This window comes from Heptranchias perlo, chromosome 12, assembly GCF_035084215.1.
Source record: "Heptranchias perlo isolate sHepPer1 chromosome 12, sHepPer1.hap1, whole genome shotgun sequence".
Taxonomy (NCBI): domain Eukaryota; kingdom Metazoa; phylum Chordata; class Chondrichthyes; order Hexanchiformes; family Hexanchidae; genus Heptranchias; species Heptranchias perlo.
The window spans coordinates 34,526,907-34,553,865 of record NC_090336.1 but is presented as its reverse complement, the minus strand read 5'-3'; the positions used below and the strand labels follow the sequence as shown (position 1 = coordinate 34,553,865).

The 26,959-nt window shown below is 43.0% G+C and overlaps 1 protein-coding gene across 7 annotated transcripts in view; it reads left to right on the top strand.

Moving 5' to 3' along the window:
- The window catches only part of stk33 (serine/threonine kinase 33), a 231,786-nt gene that overhangs the window by 106,916 nt on the left and 97,911 nt on the right, over positions 1 to 26,959 (top strand). For 5 of the 7 annotated variants that reach the window (XM_067993920.1, XM_067993919.1, XM_067993922.1 and 2 more), the window contains 2 exons: positions 574 to 649; positions 13,331 to 13,423. The gene's annotated coding sequence lies outside the window, so the exon portion shown is untranslated. The remainder of the gene's footprint in view (positions 1 to 573; positions 650 to 13,330; positions 13,424 to 26,959) is intronic. The other 2 variants (XM_067993923.1, XM_067993924.1) reach the window with 2 other exon arrangements.

The window sequence follows — 26,959 nt, the reverse complement described above, 5'->3', positions numbered from 1 at the left end:
TATTCATACCTTAAGGATCATTTGCATATAAAATACGGAACTGCTCATTTGGTGGCAAAGGAATATGGATAAATATTTTGTTACATCTGTAGAGATAAGCTGGTTGAAACATTTATGTGTAAGGTTTATGATAGCTGATGCTATACAGTCGTTTCTCCATACTTTGTAACAAAATAGATCAAACTTTTGGTGTGGTCACAGGCCCCAGATGTCAAATTGTATTGGATTTCACTTTAACATATCAGTGTAAAACTTCATTATATTGAAGTTGTATTGCTTAAACCTTAACCACATAACATTCCATAGCCAAGCCAAACCAAGGGTCAACAGCATATTTGATGACACGCCACCATGTTTATTTTTTAGTGGCTACCACTGCAAATCTTGCTGCTGGCAGTTGTAGTATTCATGCGACTTTGCATAACCAATCAGGTTCTAAAATAAAAATAGAAAAAGCTGGAAATACACAGCAAGTCTGCCAATATCTAAAGAGAAAATGTCAAGTTAACTTTTGGGTTTAGACCCTTTGTCAGAACTGGATTCCAATTCTGGTTTGATTTTTTTTTATCACAGCGAACCTGAACAACAGGAGATACATGGTGAAGTGAAAGCGTGTGGATATTTCACAAGGTCAGCTGCCATTGATGAGGTTGGTAGTGCTTGCTTGAGTACTGTGTCCTGTTTTGGTTGCTAAGAAACAAGGGAGGAATTTGATTTGATGTTCTGCCATCTCCTGAAGTGACCGAGGAAAACGTGTGAATGTAACTTTTGCCGTGTGTCTGTTGGCCACTATCAAAATGTACGAATGTTTAGTAGTTCACATAGTATAAGCTGCAGCAAAAAGCTTTCGCTTACCTCATTAGGATTCTGCATTAATGTCAGACAAATAACAAGCTTGGGTAGATTTACAATATATTTCATTCAGTACCTTCATTTGTCATTCCCAATAACTGAGAATCTCTCAAAGCTATCAAACATTGCATTTATCAAATGGAGAGGGATTTACTAGCAGAGAACATTTGCCTGCTTTTATAATGGAAAATCACCTGAACAATACAAGCTGGGTTATCGCACCTGAACAGATACAGTATAAGACTTTTCTCTCTTACTGAAACAAGATAACAACTGGTTTGATAAAGTGCAATGAGGGATAGTTTCATAGCTTACACCCATTATTAGCAAATGTATTTCCATCTGTTTAGTAACATAATAACCTAATACAGCTTAAATTTTCTTCCATCTCTTAGTAATTTATAGGTGCCACCATATTAAAATCTGACTTTATGGGATATTAACCATATTAAATCCTCTTGGGAACTGTGGCAACATTTCTGTGAACAGCTGTTACTTTGGATACAGTGATAAAAGGCTTTCATTTGTAGAATGTAGGCAAATGGATTTCTATATATATTTTTTGTAGCTTTGCCCTTTCTTATTTTATATACTGTCATACGTTGACAGCGAGCTTTTTAAAAATGATTTAAGGCTGTTAACATTTTAAGTGTGTAAATGAATAGTGGAATGGTCAGTAATCAATTAATATGTTTTAGGGGAAAAATGTATGTATTGAAGGTATTATTCAGAACTGTCGTCTTAGACTTTCAAAATGGTTTTGCATAAGGCCTATTGTAACTCAAAATCAAACTTTAATCAAAGCTGCTATTATGCAACTGAAGCCTGTTGTAGAAAATTTGCCATTTACTTATCTCACACAGTTCATGATGCACTTTCCGGCAGATGTCATTGCATAACAATTGGGAGTGGAAACTCAACACCCCCTCAGCCCATGGGTTACAGAGGCCATTTATAGTGCTATGGCTGAGATCAGCCAATTCAGCACAGACTGGGGATTATACTTGGTACTTTTTTGGTCTGTAGGAATCACACCAGGAGGTGCATTGTTCAGTATACCTTTTGGGGATTGTGCTGTTTTAAAGAGATCTCTCATTTTGGATATCATGCAACAGGAACATGTTCTTCAAAAGGAAGAAGCACATATCTTGTATGATCAGATTTAGTTGTTGATGCATGAAATGAGAGGCTCTTCTATTAGGAAATTAGGATTATTTTAAAACAACATTTTATGATTTGCAAGCTGATTTTGATTTGTGACTGAAACCAATTATTTCAACTATATGCAGAGAAGCACAATTTTTAGAAAGAAATCTGTATATCCTTTAGTTAGAATAAATGTTTCAGCATGTCCTCTGCATGGATAGAATACCGAATCTATTAAAGAACAAGACATAACTGGAGGCCTTAATTAGCTGAATATCTCTGTTACAAGTTTAGGGCCTTGCCTTAGATATTCTCTTGGATATAGTTACTCCCATAAGTGATCTCGGGTATTTTACGTTTAGGGGTATTTTTATATAATTGCATAAGCCAGATGTATAACAATAGTTACCTCCCTTGTGTTCTGAAATGAATATTTGTGTTTTCTACACGTGTGCTTTTTCAATCTCTTTGAAGGCAAGCCCAGCCAAATACAAGCAGCTCCAACGGGACATGTCATGGCAAAGGGTAAGTAGCATCCAACTGTGTTCTGGATAGAGAGCAGGGGTCATTTTGAAGATTGCACCCTAAAGTGAGTGCTGTTATTAAGAGGAGGAGGAAGAAGTGCAGGCGCAAGATGAAGAAGGGAATGAGGAAGACCAAGGCCAAGCTCTGCTGCCAGCTTCAGAGCTGTAAGGCAACAAATTATTGAGGAGAGATTCTCTTAAGCAAACCCTCCTTCCAGCACTCCAACAGTCCCACCATTTCACCCACCCCACCCCCCACCTTCTGAATTCCCTCCAACATTGCTACCTCATGAGTCTTCCTCTTACATAACTAAGAACATGAAGACCAACATCAATGCAAAAAAAACCTCAACATCATGCACATTGTGGATTTAATGACTTTTCCTTCTCCTAATATGGAAATGAAATCTAGTACAATCTCTTGGTGCCCGCCCTTTGTGCTCGTTGACCTATTCTGGTGCTCCTATGAGATTGTTCCCTTGTCGCAGGAGCCTAGGGGGTGGAATGCTACTGATCATCCACTGAGGATTCTTGAGATGGCTGTAGTGGATGACTTTTAGCAGCTCAGGCCCTTGAGGGCCCAGCTGCAGACTGCTGTGCCTTTGTGTCAGCCAGGGCAGTCTGGGTCAGCTGGCTGTGTGGAACCAACAAAGGCACTGGGTCAGAGGCTGGCAGGGCAGTAAGCATGCTGTCATCCTGAGAGGATAGCATAAGCCTCTCCCATGGAGCCAATGCCACTGTCAAGGGGCTGTGCCGCTACACTGTCTCTGCTTTATGTGAGAACAGAGTGAAAGAATGCAGTGATGCTCTGGAAACCCCTATCCATGCTCTCCAAACTCCTACCTTTGCTTTCCTTCATGGATTGAATGGCTGAGCAGATGCTAGACCCCAGAGGAATGATGGCAACTGTCTGAGCCCCCAGTGAAGCTGTCACCAGAGGCTCCATCATTGTGGGCCCCACTGCAGTGTTCATAGAGCTGACCACAGTGCCATAGTTGACTGCCTAGTCTCAATGCCATGCTGGATGACCCCACACAATCTAGAGCTGGATTCCTGCATACTCTCGGCCATTGTGTGCAAACTTGCTGGCAGGCTGCCCAGTGCACTTAAAAGGCCCTGGTTTGTAGGTATCAGTCTTAGGCTGGGCCCTCACGATCTTTTTCTTGCATTGCCATGTCCTGATGGTGATGCTCCTGGCGCTGATGTGCTCTGCCACCTGTGCCCACTGCTGCCGAGTAGCTTGGCGGGATATCTTCCTGCCGTCTGGTATGAAGAGGACGTTTCTCCTGCCAACTACTTCCATCAAGACCTCCAGTGATGCATCCAGAAAGTGAGGGGCCCTTATAGTTTCTCCTTGGCCTGCCGCATTCATAAGTTTCTTTCCGTTGGCCTGCAGCCATAGCGCACCCCCTCTTTAAGAGGTGCAGGCTGCCTTTGAATAGCATCGTGGACACCTGATATTCACACCCCCAATTAGGTGAGCTGCCAATCAACAGCGTGACTAGCGCTGGTGGCCCGCCTGTTTCATGATAATGAGGGCCCCTGACCAATTTTACTTTCTAGTTTCACCCACGTGATTATGCGCAGGCTGCCTGCGCAGCATGATTCCAAACCCCAAAACAAGCCTAAACAAATTTCTACCCCCTTATATTTCCTCCTTTGGCTTGGTGTCCATTTTGTGATTACACCTCTGCAGCATTTTGGGACATTTTTCTCCATTGAAGGAGCTACATAAATGCAAGTCGCTATCGTTGTTGGGATCTGCCTTTGTCACCTAGAGTTTACCTAGGAACCAGATCTTTAGACAAGATCAACAATGGGGACAATTATGCAAGTGGCTGTTAAAAGTGACCACAGCCTTGAACTGCATCATTTCAAGCCACCTCAGAAGATATATGCTAAATTACTCAATCTGCAGTCCATTGGTGCTTGAAGCAGATGATGGATGCTGTGTTTGCCAGGGCCAGCTCTTTCATCACTTTACCCATGGAATGCTGCCAGCAGCATGAGACAGTATTACATTTTTTTTTCTATGTGGTAAGTTTTCCTAAAGTGCTGAGCATTATAGATGGCAAACAAGTAACCATGTGGGCCTCTAGCCCCAAAACCATAACCGGTCTATCGTGTCAGCATTGTTTGCGGGGGAAGAAGACTAAACAGATTGCTTGTCAGGACTGAGCATGCCGCCTTGTGATATTCCAGGGTTTTTTTTGACAATTCTTCCATAGAAAAGACTTGAAAATAAGAGTTACTTTTAATGTTGGAATTTTTAAGAAAAATATATTCTCACAAAAAAGGCACCTAGGCAAAAGGTGGTTAAAATGCTAAATTGGAAGTTATTTTCCCCAGAGACTAAAGATAAAGTAATTTGTTGGCATGTTTAAATAATTGGGAAAAACACCTCGCACCCATTGTTTTGATCTGTCATTGAAGAGAGAGATTAAAAGACAAAGGATGGGACACAGGCTGGCAGAGAGAAGTTTTCTTGAAATAGGAAGTCTGTGAGGGCAGTCAGGTTAGTTAAAGGGAAAGCTGTAAATACTTTCACTGAAGAAATTGGGTTTGAAATACTGGAAGATAGTTAGAAGCCATCTTGTTTAAGTCAATTGAGTCTAGTTCTTATCCAAGTGCTTCCCCTTTGTGACAGAGTATGGTGTGTATCTTCTACTATGTAACTGTGTGCGTCTTCTGTGCACTTCCCCATTGGGTGGAGGAAGTGAACTGTCAGGACTCAGTTGAAGTAAAGTTAATTCCTATTTTGGTGACATCAATAAAGTCTGCTCTGCAGCAAAATGGATATGGATCTGCATTTGCAAAAGAAGCTGAACAGGTGCTTGATTGCTTTGTATGCTGCTTCAGAGAAGGTGCATCAGCTGAGAGAAAACTCTTTGTGGCATGCATCCTGTGACCCTACGCTTAGACTGGGCACATTCTGGCTTCTCTTACCGTGACCATTTTCCTGAGTCCTGAAAACTTTTTGTGCATTTTCTCTCTCAACGTATGGATTTTGGAGAGCGCATTCAGTTGCTCAGCTGCTTCTGTACAAGCATAAATGCTGCTCCTCAAAGGGTGACCCTCATTTAAGAAGAGGGCGACCCTGTTTTTGCTGCGCCTCCTGGAGCAATACACCTCCAGAGCAGCTTCTCCAAATAGAGCTTTCTGCTCTCCGTTCTTCTCTAACCTATATCCTTTTTTTCCAGTCTCCGTTAAATGCAAGCAGCAGCCCTTTAAGAACTGCTTGCTTGCCAAAAATCCCACCCAGACATGAAGTCCGTTCCCTGATTCTGGGACACTGTGCTCAGGAAGTGTGCGCACATTGTTATTATGAACTGAACTTGTAAAATCAACTGGGAAAATGCACAATGCGATCGGGACCCACTGGAATATCGGCCCTGATGGGTGAATGTTAGAGACGAGGATGAAAAGGCTTAAGGTTGCACAATCAGAGTGCAATAGGCAAAGCCCATTATAGATGTAGACACAGGAATTTATAACGAGGGGGTGGGGGGGAGAAATTGACACACTTTTTTTTACTTTTTTAAAATTTTCCTCCCTTTGCATGTTCTAACCCTTTATCGTTTCACCACTGTTCTTTTACTTATCTAGAGACTCTTGGGGAATTTTAACTTCCCTGTCAGGTAGGGTATGAGAGTGGTAAAAATCGCATGGATATACTTATCACTTAGTTGCCGATTTCTTTGCCCCCGTTATTATTTTGTCCATGCGAACTTCCTAGTTGGTCGAGGTATATGCCAGAAGCAGGCAGGAGCCTAATGAATGGAATGCACATCGGGGATCTATGATGCAATTAGGGCCCCAATGCAATATTAGCGTTACACATTGGAAGTCCTGCCCATCATCTAGCCTGCTAAGTAAAATCTCGTTGGATCAGTTCCACAAACAGCAGGATGCAGTATTTAAAGAGTTATTCAGCTGCAGGTACTCATTGACATTTGTATGCAAGTGAGCTTTTTGAAATTGTAGTGATTTCTGACATTGGATATTGCTTGTTTCTGAGTTTATTTTCTTTACTTACCCTGTTAAAGCAGATTAAAGCTTATTATGGGTGCTTTTCTTTGCACTGGGTGGAGGAAGAGGAGGAGGAAGAAGCGCAGCAATGCCAATAGTAGCTGAGGCCTCTACATCAAGGAAGAGCAGCAGGTAGGCCTGTGAGAAGACAGCAGCTGAGAGGAGCAGCTCATTGAAGTCCTTACCGAGCCAACACTGAGGAGCAGTGCATGAGGAGGCTGCACTTCTCCAGGCAGGTTGTTGCTGAACTCTGCAGCCCCCTTCAAGAATACCTGCTGGTCCAGGGGGCCATGCCATGTCAGTGACTAAAAGGGACCACCGCTTTGAACACCTTTGCCTTGGGATCCTTCCTGGCTGCTACTGGGGACATCACATGCACCTTCTAGGCTGCAATCCACAAGTGCTTGAGGGTGGTCACCAATGCACTATTTGCCAGGGCAAATAAGTTCATCGCTTTTTCTATGGATGAGAACAAATCAACATGATTCAATTTGGTAGGAAGAATGAGGAGAGGCAATATAAACTAAATGGTACAATTCTAAAGGAGGTGCAGGAACCGAGAGACCTTGGGTGTACGTGCACAAGTCTTTGGAGGTGGCAGGACATGTTAAGACTATTAAAAATGCACATGGAATCCTTGGCTTTATAAATAGAGGCATAGAGTACAAAAGCAAGGAAGTTATGCTAAACCTTTATAAAACATTGGCTACACCCCAGCTGGAATATTGTGTCCAATTCTGGGCACCACACTTTAGGAAGGATGTCAAAGCCTCAGAGGGTGCAAAGGAGATTTGCCAGAATGGCTCCAGGGCTGAAAGACTTCAGTTACTTGGAGAGCCTAAGGAAACTGGGGTTCTTCTTAGAGCAGAGAAGGTTAGGGGAAGATTTGATAGGTGTTCAAAATCATGAAGGGCTTTGATAGAGTAAATAAGGAGAAACTATTTCCAGTGGCAGAAGGGTCAGCAACCAGAGGGCACAGATTTAAAGTAATTGCCAAAAGAACCAGAGGCGACATGAGGGGAAAAAAAATAATGCAGCAAGTTAAGATCTGGAATGCACTGCCTGAAAGGGTGGTGGAAGCAGATTCAATAATAACTTTCAAAAGGGAATTGGATAAATACTTGAAGGGGAAAAATACACAGGGGTATGGGATTAATTAGATAGCTTGTTCAAAGAGCTGTCACAGGCACGATGGGCCGAATGGCCTCCTGTACTGTGTGATTCTGTTCTTTGATCATTGTGGCCTGCTGCATCTTGCACAATATTGCGATACGGAGAGGATCACCCCTGGAGGACGCACATCTACAAGAAGACATCATCTGACCAGGAACAGTTGGGTGTAGGCGAGGGAGAAGCAGAGGAAGGAGAGCCACCACATCGCCAGGTAGCCAGAAATGCAAGGGGTGAATTAATAGCACAACTGCTCAATCCCCTCCCCTGAAAACTTAAACAGTCTGCATTTACAGTTTTGGGAACCTCATTCACCACTCTTAATTCTATAACGTTAGAGCATTGTATAACATTGAAACCATTCAGGCAACTTTTACATCAATGACTTACTGACAAGGCACACTCATAAACTGCTCCACAAACACAATGCATACCAAAGTACCAAAAGTAATTAAGGTTTTAATGTGCACTCAAACACAATCAGTTGCTTCAAATCATCAATCACCTGGTGCTTTTTTTTTTCACTCTGCTACTTCTATGAGGTGCTCCTCTAGTGGCTTTCGTAGAGCCAGTGTTGGCTGCTGTGAATAATATAGGGATCCTTGAGATGATCATGGCTGATGAGCCCAAACCCATGAGGGCATGGCTGCAGATAGTAGCTCCTCGGCATCTGCCTGGGCAGTGTGGCTCAGCTGGCTCTCTGGCACTATGGTGGGTGTTAGTTGAGGGGTTGTCGAGGGAGCAGACATACTGAGAGGGCAGCACGTCTATTCCATAGTGCCATCATCACTTCCATGGGGCCGCTGCTCATCACTCATATGGTCTACCAGTCTATCCATCTGATGCACCAATCTCTCCAAGGTGGAGCAGAAGTTGGGGCCCAGGGTCTGGATGGCAGCCATCTGAACTTCCATCAAAGCTGCAAAGGTTGGTGACACAAACAGCTGCTGTGGGGTTCTGGCTGCAGTGTTCCTGCAGGTGGCCAAATGCTCCAAGATGGATTGCAGAGTGGAAATGTCACGCGAGAGAACTCCGCATATGCTTTCTGATATGGTGCTCAAAGTGTTTGGCATGCCTTCCAATACCTCATATAATCGCTTGTTGAGCCCTGGAAGTCTGCATCTCTGTCCCGCTTAGGAGAGCAGGGAGAGGCTGTCGTCCTCCGGTGAGTCATCTCCTGGGCTGTCCCTGCCTCCACTACCTGCTTCTGCTCTGTTGTGCTGCGTCTTATACCAGGTGCAGACCCCTCTAACTCGTTTACCTTTCCAACTGGGGTGCCAGTCATTGTTGCTTGGTAAGTAGGGATGGAGCATGAAGGGGATGTTCTCCTCCAAGGTGCCTTCTTGAGGAAGTTCTTCCTGTTGAGAAGGACCTAGACGAAAGAGTTAGGATGACAATGAGTGGCTGTACAGTCGCCCATGAAAGACTTGACCATACTGTTTGAGGTTTTGATGTAGGCTGAAGGTGCCACATCCAGTTGTGAATGGTGGTGCACAATTAAACAACAATGGGAGGAGGAGGATCCATGAACATCCCCATCCTCGATGGCAGAGCCCAGCAAGTGAGTGCAAAAGACAAGGCTGAAGCATTTGCATCCATCTTAAGCTAGAAGTGCCGAGTGGATGATCCATCTCAACCTCCTCTCGAGATTCCCACCATCATAGAAGCCAGTCTTCAGCCAATTCGATACACTCCACATGATATCAAGAAAGGGCTGAGTGCACTGGATACAGCAAAGGCTATGGGCCCCGACAACATCCCAGCTGTAGTGCTGAAGACTTGTGCTCCAGAACTAGCTGCGCCTCTAGCCAAGCTGTTCCAGTGCAGCTGCAACATTGGCATCTACCCGACAACATGGAAAATTGCCCAGGTATGTCCTGTCCACAAAAAGCAGGTCAAATCCAATCCGGCCAATTACCGCCTCATCAGTCTACTCTCAATCATCAGCAAAATGATGGATGGTGTCGTCGACAGTGCTATCAAGCGGCACTTGCTCACCATAATGTGCTCACCGATGCTCAGTTTGGGTTCCACCAGGTTCACTCGGCTCCAGACCTCATTATTAGCCTTGGTCCAAACATGGACAAAAGAGCTGAATTCTAAAGGTGCAGAGAGAGTGACTGCCCTTGACGTCAAGGCAGCATTTGATCAAGTGTGGCACCAAGGAGCCCTAGTAAAATTGAAGTCAGTGGGAATAGGGGAAAACTGGAGTCATACCTAGCACAAAGGAAGATGGTAGTGGTTGTTGGAGGCCAATGATCTCAGTCCGAGGACATTGCTGCGGGAGTTCCTCAGGGCAGTGTCCTAGGCCCAACCATCTTCAGCTGCTTAATGAATGACCTTCTCTCCTTCATAAGGTTAGAAGTGGGGATGTTCGTTGACGATTGCACAGTGTACTGTTCCATTCGCAACCCCTCAGATAATAAAGCAGTCCGTGCCCGCATGCAGCAAGACCTGGACAACATCCAGGCTTGGGCTGATAAGTGGCAAGTAACATTCGTGCCAGGCAATGACCATCTCCAACAAGAGAGAGTTTAACCACCTCCCCTTGACATTCAATGGCATTACAATTGTCGAATCCTTCACCACCAACATCCTGGGGGTCACCATTGACCAGAAACTAAACTGGACCAGCCACATAAATACTACAAGAGCAGGTCAGAGGTTGGGTATTCTGCGGCGAGTGACTCACCTCCTGATTCCCCAAAGCCTTTCCACCATCTACAAGGCACAAGTCAGGAGTGTGATGGAATGCTCTCCACTTGCCTGGATGAGTACTGCTCCAACAACACTCAAGAAGCTCGACACCATCCAGGACAAAGCAGCCCACTTGATTGGCACCCCATCCACCACCTTAAACATTCACTTCCTCCACCACCGGCGCACTGTGACTGCTGTGTGTACTATCCACAGGATGCACTGCAGCAACTTGCCGAGGCTTCTTCGACAGCAACTCCCAAACCCGTGACCTCTACCACCTGGAAGGACAAAGTCAGTAGGCACATGGGAACACCACCACCTACACGTTCCCCTCCAAGTCGCACACCATCCTGATTTGGAAATATATCGCCGTTCCTTCGTCATCGCTGGGTCAAAATCCTGGAACCCTCTAACCTAACAGCACTGTGGGAGAATCTTCACCACACGGATTGCAGCGGTTCAACAAGGTGGCCCACCAACACCTTCTCAAGGGCAATTGGGGATGGGCAATAAATGCTGGCCTTGCCAGCAACGTCCACATTCCATGAATGAATTTTAAAAAAAATTGTATGTGGTATATGAAGGTTTACAAGTGTCTTTCATATTCAAGTACGGTCAACCTGCTCAGAGAAGCTTCTATCCTCGCCATCTTCAATGCTGTTAATCATGCTATTCCATTGATTCCCAGTGCCTCTTGCTCCACCTGGCTGAGGGCCTTGTTGTCATGTGCTCCTTCCCTCCTGTTTTGTGCTGCCTTCTCCTGGAGAAGGAGAGAGTTATGAATGGGCAAATGCATATGTGTGAGGTTTCTGCATGTAGTGCATTATCTGAGTGGGAGAAGAAGCAAGATGCTAGGCGAATGGGGAGGCTTTGAATGGGCAGTAAGTGGCTTTAGTGTTAACTGAGGAAGGAGCTTCAGGTTCTGCAATTGATACCAGATGAGAAGAACATGCTGTCAGTGAAGGTAGCAAGTAGCAGGTGAGTGTCCATTAGGAGTGAGAATGAGAGGTGGTATGGTGGGCGCTTGTGATTGGTGATGAGGGATGTCGTGCAGTGGCAGTTAATGCTCTGAATGCTGGGGAATGGAGGAAAGAGACTGTAACCAGGTGCGGTACAAGAAATCGGGAAAGGAGGGGCTGTACTCACCTTTGATGATCTTGAGATCATTGAATCTCTTCCTGCACTATATCCAGATCCTTGGGATGATGCTACAGGAACTCACTTGATCTTCCACTTCTCTCTAAGCTTTCTGAATGAGGCTGTTGGGCGTCCTCTTCCCATTTCCTGCCTGGCTCTGACTTCTAACGACATCTCTAGGGAGGCGACTGAGAACCTGAAGGCAACCTTTCCTCTCATTGCAGCATTCACCAGCGTGCAAAAGAATCAAACTCTGAACTCAATACAGTGATTAAATTAATTTTTGTGTTTTCACTTTTTAAATATGCTGCCTGGGGAGTCCCGCCGGAAATAGTGCAAAAAGATGGGCGGGCGGCCCACTGCCAATGCGATTGGCTAGCCAGCCCATCAATCATATGATAATGAGGTCTGGCCATTAAAATTGGCTGGGCCTCGAGCTGATGATGTTTGGGTGCACTGCCTGCTCTATGCCCCGCCCACATGGATCCCACACTCCGTTAGAACCACCCCCCATGTGTAATTGTTGATTTTTACACAACCCAGAGCCTAGCATTATATTTCTTGGAAACTTTATATGGATATATCTGAAGGTATGGAAGTACAAATTAGTCTTCTATTAGTTCTTCTGTTCACACAGATAACCTTATCCAAAACAGCCATCTAAGAATACTGAAACTTTTCCTTTACTGTTGGCAATGAGATTGCTCACTTAATGAACAGGAAAAAGAGGTTTCTTTAATAATAGTGTATTTAAGAAAAGGTGCCTACATAGTTGTGTGACTCATAATCAATGAGATGTCACTACTGTTGTAATAGCTAACTGATTAGTATGGGCATGTCATTAGATCTGCTTTAGAAATTTCTACTGGTCCTAAATAAATGCCATACCGCCTGTAACATATTCATCTCCTTATTCTCTAGTGGCTGACCTTGACATATTTGTGCACCACCTAATGTAAGCCATATAGACCACTTGTATTCCTGAACTGTGAGTTAGCTGAACAAAGCTGGGGCAGTAGCTGGGGTGTGATACAATAGGCCTTGGCACTCCTGGATTAGAGAAAATAAAATAGCCAATATTTCTGGAAAAAATCATTTGCTGCTCTCAAATATGATATTGGTGCATTTATACTGCAAGTTTAGTGGTAAATTTAGCATTTACCTACTTAAAACTGTAACTACGCTTCAAAAGTAATTCTTAGCTGTGAAATGCCTTGAGTTCCTGAGGATGTGAAATCTAGCATAGAAGTAAGTTTGTTCATTCTTAATATCTGACTTAGTGGTTTCTGTAACTACAGTTTTCCTGTAAATGCACCATATTCTACCTTCCATTTGTATATGGCCTTGCTAAATTGAATCCCATTAAACATAGCTAGCTTTGTCAAGAAATATATTTGGACCAGCATTTCCATAGACTACTTATTTATTTAAAAAAAGAGCTATTTGTAAAATTACTTGTACCTACTGCCATCTTAAATTGCTCATCAGTGACTACATCTAAACTGAGACAAGAAGACTTTCATGCAATACGTACAAAAGATGATAAATGAGCTGAGCTGACATCCCTTGTGTTGAGCAATGACGATCTAATCGGGGAACATTTTGTCCTTGTATCTGAATCTGGAATCCTACGTGTGGAATGAATGGAAGGTAGTTTAGTACATTGGATTCAGATTGGAATTCTCGTTTGGAATAGATCTACATTGTGCCTTTATCTGTAGTTGCCTGTATTATTGTGGTTGCTTAATATTCATTTGTTTTATTCTATATAGGTGTGACATGGTGGTACGGGAACTGCAATGGATGGGACTTTAATTGTTAGACATATCTACAAACTACACTAGACTTCAGCAGACTTGAATTTGGTAAGATTCAGCATTTTCTCAAACAAATATCCTGTCATTTACCTTAAGTACTGTAAATAACTTGATAGAAGTAAGGAATAAGTTGCACTTTACATTTTAAAGGCTGCATTAAATTTGGTATTTAGCTAGATCTTGAGAATTTGCAAAGCACAAAAAGGTCTCCAAAGAATTTGTATGATCACTTTTTATATACAAGTAAAATATAGTTTACACTGTTGTACTCTGGAATGACTTGTGTGGTTAAGACAATCTATGAATAAGTAAACATATTGTTGCGTGATTTGCCCGCTTTCTCCAGTAAACATTATTGAAATCATGTTCACTCTTTCACCTCTGTTGCTTAGTCCAATTAGCCCTAATGGAGAAAGAAAGAATTTGCATTTATGTAGTGCCTTTCATGTCCTGACGATGTGCCTATATGCTTCACAGCTAATTAAGTACTTGTAACGTGTAGTCACTGTTTTAATGTAGGCAAATATGGCAGCCAATTTGTACACAGCAAGGTTCCACAAACAGCAAGGAGATAAACAATCACATAATCTGTCTTCAGTGATGTTGGTTGAGGATTAGTGTTGGCCAGGACACTGGGAGAACTTCCCTGCTCTTTGAATAGTGGCATGGTATCTTTTATGTCCACCTCTTAAGTGGATGGGCCTCAATTTAACATCGCATCAGAAAGATAGCACCTTCCTACTGCACTGAAGTGACAGCCTAAATTCTGTGCTTAAATCTCTGGAGTGGAGCCTCGACTCCAAGGTGAGAATGTTACTATTGAACCAAGGCTGACATTTTATGTAGGTCTCTTCGCTCAAATTATAGTTTGCATGATTTGCTGTGGTTAAAATATTTCATTTATGTTCAACCCTGATCCATTATTCGGGCTCTACATTCAAATTTACGGATGCTGTGCTCCCATCCCTATGAGGATTCCTGCATTTTACTGAATTTTGTGGGCAAACATATATAGGTGAGCAATTTGTGAGATTGGCTGATTTGAGATTTCCGGTGATCATGCAAACTACAAAAATAGCCACTGAGATTCTTTAAGAAAATTGTGAGATTGTGTTTTTTCTCAGTAGCCATTTTACTGTAGCACCCATGTTGCTTATCCTGGATTCCTGGCCTTAGGAGCCCAGAAGAGATCTGAGGAGAAATAGCAGAAAAATAAAAGGCAAAGCCAATGAGTGGAGCCAAGAAATGGTGAGAGAGAAAGAAACACAGAAATAGTAGAGATGAAAAGCAAAATCAGAGAAAAAAGAAGCATACATTGAGGGGGGAAAAAAAGCAACCAGTGAATTAACATAAAAATATCCTTTTATGTATACTATTTGTAAGCAGTTATAGCAGTCATTGCTTTTCCTTTTATTTTCTTGGTGCATTCACACTGGTATATTTACAGAAAAGTATGCAGAAGAACAAATTAGAAATGCAGCAAATGTGTGATTCACACAAAAGTCTGATTGAGATTTGGAAGTACTGGATACTAGTTACAGTGGAGCCCCATTCCATTTATACTGTTGAACAGCTTCACTGGAAAAACAATACATACTTGCTCTTCTGCCACTGAGTTTCCTGCTCTCCATGTTAACTTGCTATAATTTTTTTTTCTTTTAATTCAATTCAAAAAGGAGCTTGTAGGCTGTGTGAAATGCATGTTTGCAGCATACGTGCAGATGTCTATCCTATCCTACCTTGTGCTAACTATCTTAATAGATTATAAATGTTATATCTGTGCACAGTTCCTTTTTATGTGAACATCACACTCTAGTGTTATATTTCCAGCGGCACACTCTGGTTTTGCATTTTGTTGATTGGCTCAAAATAAACCCGCAGCAAATCAAAACTGAAGAGGCTGGGAATGCACGATTTAAAAGTGAAGAAATCAGCTAGAAAACTGCCAACAGGGCATATGATGACAACCAATCCTTAACAACCAGTCAGGCAAAACAACAAATGAAAAAGAATTCAAGGCAATTGAAATGCTCAAAAAAAATCTTTTTACAATTTTGTTTTTCCCCAGTGAATGCATCTTTAAAATGAAGTTTTAAACAAAATAAAGGTATGAAAAGTTGCATATTTCAAAATAACATGATTAAATTTATTGATAAATTATATCTTTGTCTTTTAATACCTTGATTCAAAATCTTTACTTCGAGGACTCCACCCATTTCAAAAGCTTGGTTTTCAACTGGATATTTTTCCCCAGAACAGTTGAAAGGAGTTACTAACCACATCTGTGCAGTTTGCAGAATTTACCTGCATGCACCAGTAAGTTTTCCTCTGGACTGTCCAAATGCAAACGATAATCTGATTTTATGCCTGCAATGGGGAGAATTGGCTTCACTCAATTTTGTCAGGCTCGACCCTCCTTATTTTAATAATGCAGTTGACTTGGGGGAGAGGAAATCCGGTGAGGAAAGGGAGTGCATTTCTGTTTGGCTGCATAATTACGTTAGAGGAATATGGGGATAACTGCTCCAGGTCTCTTCCAGGTCATTTGCTTACAGTAGTATTGAGCAGCCTTTAAAATCAGGATGCCATACCAATTTCAAACATCTGGATGTCATGCATGTGCTTCTAGGGGCTCGACTTTCAAATGAAAGTCCGGGTGCGTTGGGGGTGGGGGGGGCAGTGAAAATTGGTAAAATCCAGAGTGGGTAAGGAATCCGGCTCCAACCTGCCGACGCATCTTAAGGGACTTTATTTGTTACATCGTAGGTAGTTAAAATGATTTTCAACTTAACTGGGTGGCTTTCCTACGGCTTCTGATTCATGCCTGGTGAAACCTGGTGTGTAGGGCCGGATCAGGTAAAAATACACGAAATAAATTAAATAAAATAACATTTCACAAAGTTTAAAAAAATAAATAAACCTACCTTTCAAATGATGTCACCTGCACCCCCCCCCCCCCCCCACCCCACCACTGTCTGCGCTTTCTCTCTTTCTCCCCCTCCCCCTCGGCGCTGCAGCACCTGTAGGCAGCCAGCCTATCCATTAGGCTGGCTCCCGGGCGCAAAACCCGGAAACAAGATTAACGTGCATCAATTACCTTTCGATCATGTGGAGAATGGTAAGATTTTATTATCCTTGTTTGCCGCGAGCCCATCGACCCGCCCCCCCCGCTGCCATTTGAAAATCGAGCCCTAGGTTACAGCTGTTCATAGCTACTGTGAACAAATGACTTGGGAAGACTCCATTCACTCACTTGGCAACCTCTATCCAAGCACCTTGCATGTTTGCTTTGAAGGGAGGCAATCTTGACCTCCAGAAAAGACCGCCACCTTTTGCTGCACCTCCTGCAGCAGAATCTTAAAGGTGTTACCTTCAAGAGAGGCAGTTTTTCCCACATTCCTCCTCGCCTCCATTGCAATGCCAAAGTAAGTATACCCACCACACTGAGAAATTGTACACATGGTACAAATCAAAACTGAGCTGTAGCACCCTTAGGAAGGCAGAATGCAAAGAATAGATATCTTTTCCCTTTTCTACACACACTGTCATTGCAGAAAAGCAGAAAGGAACACTTTCTCTGGGACATACACAATACCTGCACTGTTGAAAGATGTGCTCTGAACTAGCACTGCCACCAGAATTTAGATGCATAATTTGGACCTGGCTATAGGGAGCATGATACTGAAATTTGTGGTGATACAAAGGTGGGGAGATTGGCAAACAAGAAGTAAGATTTCAGGAGGACATAGACTGATTAGTGGAATAGGCAGACAGATAGCAGGTGCAATTTAATGTGGAAAAGTGTGAAATATTGCATCTTGAGAGGAAAAATGGCAATGTTAATGTTTTGCATTGGAATGCATTCACACAAGGAGGGATGGGTATTGGCTGTGTGGATGGCTGTCAGGTGCTCTACCAAATTCTGTAATCTCAATGTCTTGTGTGTGTGTTTCCAGGAGAAAGCTGCTCACAACTACTGTGAGCACACATGCACCGGCGGGGGACCTGCTCATTTGAAGGAGCTGTCGTGATTTCAAGAGATGGCATTTTGAGAAAGGAGTAGGGGTGGGACAATTTGAAATTATGCTTCCACTGCCCAGCAAGTATGCTTCTTTTATTACTCTTAGTTTCCTTACTCACTCTCTCACACAGTAACACAGAGATATACATTGCACAACATTGCTATATATTTGTAACATATCTTTCTTAGAAACCAATTCATCCCGAACCCTTTGTAACACATCCCTTTCTCTTCCTATAGGGTCTCCCTAAGATGAAGCAGCATTAGCTGATGACATTCAGGATCCGAGCACTTCACAGCAGGTTGCGTCACATGCTCCACCTGGATCAAGCACCGTCACAGATCCAAGGACCTTGGGAAATATAGATAGTGAATTTGAGGAGGAAGCACCAAGTGAAAATATCCATTACAAGTGAGGAACAGCAAGAGTATGTGGCAACCAAGGAATAGCAAGCAGTTGACCAGAGACGCAACCTAAGACAATCCTCTGCTCTATGGGCAAGGAATTAGTACGTTATTGGGTCAGTCTTCAGAAGCGAGTTGATCAGTGAATGGCTTTTTTGAGAGAGCGCTGAACACTCTACAGGAATTGTTGGAGAATGTACAGCAGTGCATCTTTATGTGAAAGATTTACATAACTGCAGTACTATGGAGTACAGAGAAACTTATGGCTATCTCCAAGGAGGCCTTGAGGCTAGAAGGACAAAGGCTAGAGATATTTTGTCTCATAAACACTGTCTCTGAGGCTGTTGAAGCTTGGGCCCCAACTTGATGTTGCTGCCAGATCAGTTTGAGATAGCCTTGATGGTCGGATTTACACTCCACAATGGTATGCTACAGTTTGGTCTTGTGTAGATCACTGGTCATCCTGTTGGGGCATAACAGAAGTGGCAAATAAGGCAGCTTCCTCTCATACAGTGACTGCATATCCTTCCAACATAGTCCACCTCCCTCAGTACTTTGAAGAAGTGCCAGTGCAGGTGGTGGAACCTCGCACGCCAAAGTACAATATCACCTCCCTTGAAGCTCTGTAATGTACAACAGCAGCTTGCCATCACACTTCCTCCTTTAACTCAGTGAGCACTTTTAATGTAGTAACAGGTTAGGCTGCTATAGTCACCAAGGAGAAGCATGTGGTAAGCAAGGAGCACCACTTCATGTAAATATCACCGTATAAATTTTGAGTAGTTTATTCATCTGTAGCGCATATGGCTTTTATTGAGAAGGATCATTTTAAGGTAATAACAATAGTAGGATAGTGCAGGATGGCAGTTAAGCTAGAATTTCTGCCATACCAATCTTCCTGGCTACGCCATTGGCACATCCTGCTTTTCCTCTTTTTTTTGTCATCCTTCAACTCTTCTTCATCCTCCTGTGCTGCTACTGCACTGTGGGTCTTCTCTTCATCCTGCTGCAAGCTTACTCTTATTTGCATTGCAAAGTTTTGCAGCAGACCATTATTGTTTTCAACATCTTTGCTGGGTTATAGAGGAATCTTTGCTTTAGCGTCTGACTGGTGTGTTCTACAGTAAATTTGGGCATTGTATTTACATTTCCTACATGGCTTCCAAGAGTCCAGGATGTGGTAGATGGTACCCATATACACATTAGGGCTCCTCACGTTAACTCTATTGCCTGCATGAACAGAAAGAGCTTCAGGTTGTGTCTAACCACAGAAACAACAGACTGCAAGGCGCTGTGTGACTACATCATAGGGCACAAGAAAATGCTTGTTATTGAAGAAGCATCCATGATGTCTTCATTTTGTGGCAGGCCACATTGCCCGCTTTATTTGAAGTTTCAGTTAAACTGATTGCTGCTAGGAGGCCAGGGCTATCTTCTACAGGACATGGCTAGTGATTTATCTTTGAAACCCCTGAACAGCGATGCTTGTAGGCCTGTGCACTTAAAGAAAAAAAGCACTTAGAATTATATAGCGTCTTTCACGACCTCAGGATGTCCCAAAGCGCTTCAAAGCCAATGAAATACTTTTGAAATGTGGTCACTGTTGTAATGTGGGGAAACACGGCAGCCAGTTTGCGCACAGTAAGGTCCCACAAACAGCAATGAGATAAATGACCAGATAATCTGTTTTTAATGATGTTGATTGAAGGAAAAATATTGGTCAGGTCACTGGAGAACTCTCCTGCTGTTCTTCGAAGAGTGCCATGGGCTCTTTTACATTCACTTGGATGGGCAGACGGGGTCTCCCAAATTCATGCTTGCCTCTGGCAAAGCTCCACATCACCAGTGGAGTCTCACAAAATTGGGCCTTACATCTTCTCATTCTGTGAGAACATTTCTGTTTCTTTTGTGCTTCAAAATGTCTTGAGAACCATTTGGAGTATTTTTAAATCCTAAATTCAGTTAATCTTTTACATTTGAACTATTACCACTTTTTTTTAACTTCAGAGAGATAGATTTAATTCTTATTCTAAAACTCTCATACTATTTTCAATATTTATTTTATCAAACATTATTTCTAAGGTCTTTTTCTTTTTTGGAGAACAAAAGAGAAGCAAATTAAATATTGAAAACTTATGAAGTAAACAACTCAGACTAATTATATACATCGGTGTTTGTTTAAAGACTTCATAATATAAATATATATTAAATTCAATATGTGGACCTCGTGTTTCATTGAAAACTTCTAAGGTTTACAACGAGGTTTGGTTACCAATCATACTGCTTGTCGTATCAGTTACCCCTGTCAGTGGCACTGTGATGAGCGTTTTCAACATCTAGGTGTCATATGTTGCTTGTCACGCACTCAACCACCCTGGCGTCCCACACTGTAGCACTAATTAGTGCAGTCATAAGCAGTATTTCCTGCTTTACAAGGTAAAACTAAGGCGAACTAGTAAAATAATGCCAGTTAATTCTTCTGCACCTGAAGACACAAGCCCTGGAATAATTCTCCATCTATAATTCCACCATCTCTGTCTGCTTTGGTTGTTGCAATTCCGATGAAGTAACACTAATGAAGCGGGAGCAGCTCCAAGGAGTTTCTGGCCATGATGTTTCGTAGAGTATTTGATAAGCTCGGTCTGTATTTACAACATTCAATGTCATTCTTCACAAAGTATTTCTCCAATACTGGCTAGCATTAACACACTTTTTTAATGGCAGCCTGTGCAAAATAACTACTTCTTATCCTGGGGATTGGTAGTGTGAATCCCAACACCCACTCTGACAACACCGTCCTAACATACCCACTGCTTTATTTCCTTCAGCCGAAACCTTGTCTGTGGTTTTACTGTGAATTTGCACTGCTTTCAGTTTCATAAGTTTTTGTTTATTTGTTCATGGGATGTGGGTGTCGCTGATGAGGCCAGCATTTATTGCCTATCCCTAATTGCCCTTGAGAAGGTGGTGGTGAGCCGTCTTTTTGAACTGCTGCAGTCTGTGTGGTGAAGGTTCTCCCACAGTGCTGTTAGGTAGGGAGTTCCAGGATTTTGACCCAGTGACGATGAAAGAACAGTGATCTATTTCCAAGTCGGGATGGTGTGTGACTTGGGCAACGTGCAGGTAGTGTTGTTCCCATTTGCCTGCTGCCCTTGTCCTTCTAGTTGGTAGAGGTCGCGGGTTTGGGAGGTGCTGTCGAGGAAGCCTTGGCGAGTCGCTGCAGTGCATCCTTGATGGTGCGCTGGTGGTGAAGGGAGTGAATGTTTAGGGTGGTGGATGGGGTGCCAATCAAGTGGGCTGCTTTGTCCTGAATGATGTCGAGCTTCTTGAGTATTGTTGGAGCTGCACTCATCCAGGCAAGTGGAGAGTATTCCATCACACTCCTGACTTGTGTCTTGTAAATGGTGGAAAGGCTTTGGGGAGTCAGGAGGTGAGTCACTCGCCGCAGAATACCCAGCCTCTGACCTGCTCTTGTAGCCACAGTATTTATGTGGCTGGTCCAGTTAGGTTTCTGGTCAGTGTGACCCCCAGGATGTTGATGGTGGGGTTTTGGTGATGGTAATGCCGTTGAATGTCAAGGGGAGGTGGTTAGACTCTCTCTTGTTGGAGATGGTCCTTGTCTGGCACGAATGTCACTTGCCACTTATGAGCCCAATCCTGGATGTTGTCCAGGTCTTGCTGCATGTGGGCACGTACTACTTCATTATCTGAGGGGTTGCGAATGGCACTGAACACTGTGCAATCATCAGCGAACATCCCCATTTCTGACCTTATGATGGAGGGAAGGTCATTGATGAAGCAGGTGAAGATGGCTGGGCCTAGGACATTGCCCTGAGGAATTCCTGCAGCAATGTCCTGGGGCTGAGATGATTGGCCTCCAACAACCACTACCATCTTCCTTTGTGCTAGGTATGACTCCAGTCACTGGAGAGTTTTCCCCCTGATTCCCATTGACTTCAATTTTACTAGGGCTCCTTGATGTCAAGGGCAGTCACTCTTACCTCACCTCTGGAATTCAGCTCTTTTGTCCATGTTTGGACCAAGGCTGTAATGAGGTCTGGAGCCGAGTGGTCCTGGCGGAACCCAAACTGAGCATCGGTGAGCAGGTTATTGGTGAGTAAGTGCCGCTTGATAGCACTGTCGACGACACCTTCCATCACTTTGCTGATGATTGAGAGTAGACTGATGAGGCGGTAATTGGCCGGATTGGACTTGTCCTGCTTTTTGTGGGCAGGACATACCTGGGCAATTTTCCACATTGTCGGGGAGATGCCAGTGTTGTAGCTGTACTGGAACAGCTTGGCTAGAGGCGCAGCTAGTTCTGGAGCACAAGACTTCAGCACTACAGCCGGGATGTTGTCGGGGCCCATAGCCTTTGCTGTATCCAGTGCACTCAGACATTTCTTGATATCACGTGGAGTGAATCGAATTGGCTGAAGACTGGCTTCTGTGATGGTGGGGATATCGGGAGGAGGCCAAGATGGATCATCCACTTGGCACTTCTGGCTGAAGATGGTTGCAAATGCTTCAGCCTTGTCTTTTGCACTCACGTGCTGGACTTTGCCACCATTGAGGATGGGGATGTTTACAGAGCCTCCTTCTCCCGTTAGTTGTTTAATTGTCCACCACCATTCACGACTGGATGTGGCAGGATTGCATAGCTTTGATCTGATCTGTTGGTTGTAGAATCGCTCAGCCCTGTCTATAGCATGTTGCTTCCGCTGTTTAGCATGCATGTAGTCCTGAGTTGTAGCTTCACCAGGTTGGCACCTCATTTTTAGGTATGCCTGGTGCTGCTCCTGGCATGCTCTTCTACACTCTTCATTGAACCAGGTTGATCCCCTGGCTTGTTGGTAAAAGTTATCAAAAGTTTTTTTTGAAATCTAAGTATGTCACAGCATATGGTTTTTCACTGTTCACTTGGGATGTCATTTCTTCAAAAAAGTCAAGGCAGGATTTACCATCTTTCAAAGCCATGCAGCCCCTTATTTATTGGATTGCTCTCATACGGGCGGTCCCCAGGTTTGCTCCTAATAATTGATTCTGTTATTTTAGTAGATGTAAGACTTATGGGTCTGCAGTTGTCTGAATTAAATTCGTCCCCTTCTTGAAAATCGATTTTGTTAACTTGTTTCCCATCTTGTACCGCTTCAACATTTGATGACATTCTTATAATCATTGCTAGCATTTCACAACTTTAATCCCTAGTCTCAGTTGGTACCTGATTGTTCTATTCTTTTGATGTTAAAATGTTGAAAGACTTCCTTGCTGTGTTTGGCATCTGTACCTGTACTAATCTCCAGACTTTTGCCTTTCTGATTGCCATTTTGTCAAGCTTCTGAAGTTTCCTGTTCTCTTCTAATTGAGCCTTCTGCCTCTTCTTATTTCATTGCTAATTCTGTCTTATATTTATTAGTCTATTTACAGTTATGTTTTGTGAGTCTACTCTTAACCTTAGGTCTGTGTTTGTCCTACATGTTCTTCAGTATGCCTTTTGAGGTATTCAATTTGGTCTTGGAGGAGGTGTTAATAAATAATTTTCCTCCCAATTAATCTGCTTTAGCTCTTTCCTCTTATAGTTGGGGGTAATTTAAAAATTATACGTTTAGGTGTTAGCTGTGTGCAGTGTTGTTTCCCAAGGTTTAATAACCCAATGAGGAAGGAAGCAGTGCTGGATCTAGTTCTGGGGAATGAAGTAGGGCAAGTGGAGTGTGTTTCAGTGGGAGAACATCTGGGTAATAGTGATCATAATATAATTAGGTTTAAAGTAGTTATGGAAAGGGATAAAGAAAAATCAACAGTGAAAATACCCAACTGGAAGAGAGCCAATTTCAGTGATTTGAGAAGAGATCTAGCACAAGTGGATTGGGGACAAAGATTGGCCAAGAAAACAGTAAATGAGCAATGGCAGGCCTTCAAGGTGGAGACAAGTCAGGTGCATAACAAGCATAGTCCCACAAAGGCATCCAAAGCTAGAGCTCTCTGGATGACAAAGGAAATGGAGGTTAAAATAAAACAGAAAAAGGAGGTTTATGAGAAATATCAGGTACGGAATACAATAGAAAACCAGGCAGAATACAGAAAGTGCAGGGGGAATTTGAAAAAGGATATAAGAAGGGCAAAGAGTGAATGAGAAAAGATTAGTGGGTAACATAAAGGGGAACCAAAAAATCTTCTATAAACATATAAAAAGTAAAAGAATAATTAAAGGAATGGTGGGGCCGATTAGGAACAATGAAGGAAATCTTGTGGAGGCAGTGGACACGACTGAGGTACTGAACGAGTACTTTGCATCTGTCTTCACAAAAGAGGAGGATGAAGTTAATGTCGCAGTAGAGGAGGAGGGAGTAAAGATATTGGATAGGACATAAAAAGATAGAAAGGAGCTGCTAAATAAGTTGGCGTCATTCAAAGTTCAGATGGGACGCATCCTAGGTTGCTAGAGGGAAGCAACTGTGGAGATAGCAAAAGCTCTTACCACAATCCTTCAATCATCCTTGGATATGGGAGTGGTGCCAGAGGACTGGAGGATTGCAAATGTTACACCCCTAATATTAAAAAAAGGAGGGATAAACCTGGTAACTACAGGCCAGTAAGTCTAATGTCATTGGTGGGAAATCTTCTCGAGACCACTGTTAAGAACAAAATTAATTCTCACTTGTAGAAGCATGGGTTAATAAGAGACAGCCAGCATGGATTTCTTAAAGGCAAATAGTGTCTGACTAACCTGATTGAGTTTTTTGTTGAAGTATAGACAGTGTTGATGAAGGTAATGCAGTAGATGTATATAGGGACTTTCAAAAGGCATTTGATAAAGTACCACCTAACAGACTTATTTGGAAAATAGAAGTACATGGGATTAAAGGGATGGTGGTAACTTGGACATTTAATTGGCTAAGGGATAGGAGGCAGAGAGTAGTGGTGAACGGATGTTTTTCTGACTGGAGAGAAGTATGCAGTGGGGTCCCTCAGGGATCTGGATTAGAACCATTGCTTTTCTTATATATAAATGATATTGTTACTTCAGATTTCCAGCATCTGCGGTATTTTGCTTTTAATTATATATGAATGACCTGGACTTGGATATAGGGAATACAATTTTGAAGTTTGCGGATGACACAAAACTTGGCAACATAATGAAAAGTGAGGGGGATTGTAGCAGCCTTGAGGACATAGACAGACTGGTGAAATGGGCGCAGACACATGGCAGATGAAATTTAATGTGGATAAGTCTAAAGTGATGCACTTTGGGAGGAACAACGTGGAGAGGCAGTATAATCTAAATGGTACTATTTTGAGGGGGGGGCGGTGCAAGAACAGAGGGACCCCGGGGATGCATATTCACAAATCTTTGGAAGTGGCCGATCAAGTTGATAAGGTGGTTAAGAAAGTGTATGGGATACTTGGCTTTGTAACTAGGGGCATTGAATACAAAAACAAGGAAGTCAAGCTAAACCTTTATTCCAGCTTTAGTGATTTGTATGGTGTACAATTCTGGGCACCATACTTTAGGAAGGATGTCAAGGCCTCTGAGAAGGTACGGAGGAGGTTTACCAGGATAATACCAGGGATGAGGGACTTCAGTTATGTGGAGAAATTGGAGAAGCTGGGATTGTTCTCAGAACGGAGAAGGTTAAGGGGAGACATAATAGAGGTGTTCAAAATAATGAGGGGTTTTGATACTATTTCCACTGGCAAGTGGGTTGGTAACCAGAGGTCATAGATTTAAAATAACTGGCAAAAGAACTAGAGAGGAAATTAGTTTTTTTTTCAAAACAGAGGGTTGTTAAGATCTGGAAAGCACTATCTGAAAGGGAGTGGGAGCAAATTCCATAGGAACTTTCAAAAGGCAATTAGACATGTACTTGAAGGGGACTAATTTGCAGGGTTTTGGGGAAAAAGCTGGGGAGTGGGATTAAATCGGACACCTCTTTCAAAGAGCTGGCACAGGCCTGACAGGCCAAATAGCCTCCTTCGGTGCTGTAAGATTCTGTGATTCTAATCACGTTATGGTTACCAGTCGTGTTATGGTCGTCAGCACTAGAAATGCCTCAACTTCCATTTTATGTATGTGGTCAGAATCACGCCATTACCAAGTCCAGTTGAAAACTGCCTCTTACGGCTTCCCTGACATATTGGGTCATGAAGCAATCATGCATTACATTTACCAACGCTGACTCTAAGCCACTTGCACGTTCCAATTTACATTTGGTTTGCTAAAATCCCCCAAATATATACCTTCCCATTTTCACATCCTCCTTTTCCTTTGCAAAATGACCTTGTACTTCCTTTTATTCTGAGCTGGCAGTCAGTAGCAAGCGCCAAGTGTTATATTAGGTTTCTTTTGTGTCAGAAATTTCCAGCTAGAGTATTCAGCCGGATAGTTTTTCCTCATTTCCATAGAGTCTACTTCCCTTATCTCTATAAAGATTTTTTAAAAAGGCCAATATTTCAGGTTCTGCTTGAAACAATAACCTGTTATTTCTCCTTTGAATACAGTCATTGTCCACATGTAGGATGATGTCCTCAGAAAATGTGATAGTAGAGCTACATAGAGTTACATGGGGCGCTAAATTGGTCCGTGTAGCGCCCATTGTTTCGGCGCTGCAGGCCTCTCCGACATCCAAGATGGGGTCTTGGCTGTGCATGTATGTTTCCAGCGTGACGTGCGCCGGATGCCATCTTGGTATAGGAGTTAGCGCAGGTGCAGATAAGGCATTCTGGAACCATGTAAAGTAGGGAGAAAATGGCGACAATCAGTGTGCAACGCTGATTTAAAGTGATAAGTCCCAAAATGATGTCTAACGCTCAACTCAACGCACAATCTTAACCCCGACCATCTGAATGTGTCTGGAGGACCCCCACCAGCGCTATTTAAAGGGACCATGCAGGATTTATCGATAAGTGGCTGGATTATTGCTTCTGGCTGCCGAGACATTTGTAACTGTTTTTGGAGGCCTCCTATATTTGAATACTAGGACGCCAGGACATAGCCTAAAAATTAGAGCCAGGACGTGCAGGAGTGAAGTTAGGAAATGCTTCTACACGCAAAGGATGGGAGAAGTTCGGAATGCTCTTCTGCAAACGGCAGTTGATGCTAACTCAATTGTGAATTCTAAATCTGAGATTGATAGAATTCTGTGAACCAAGGGTATTGA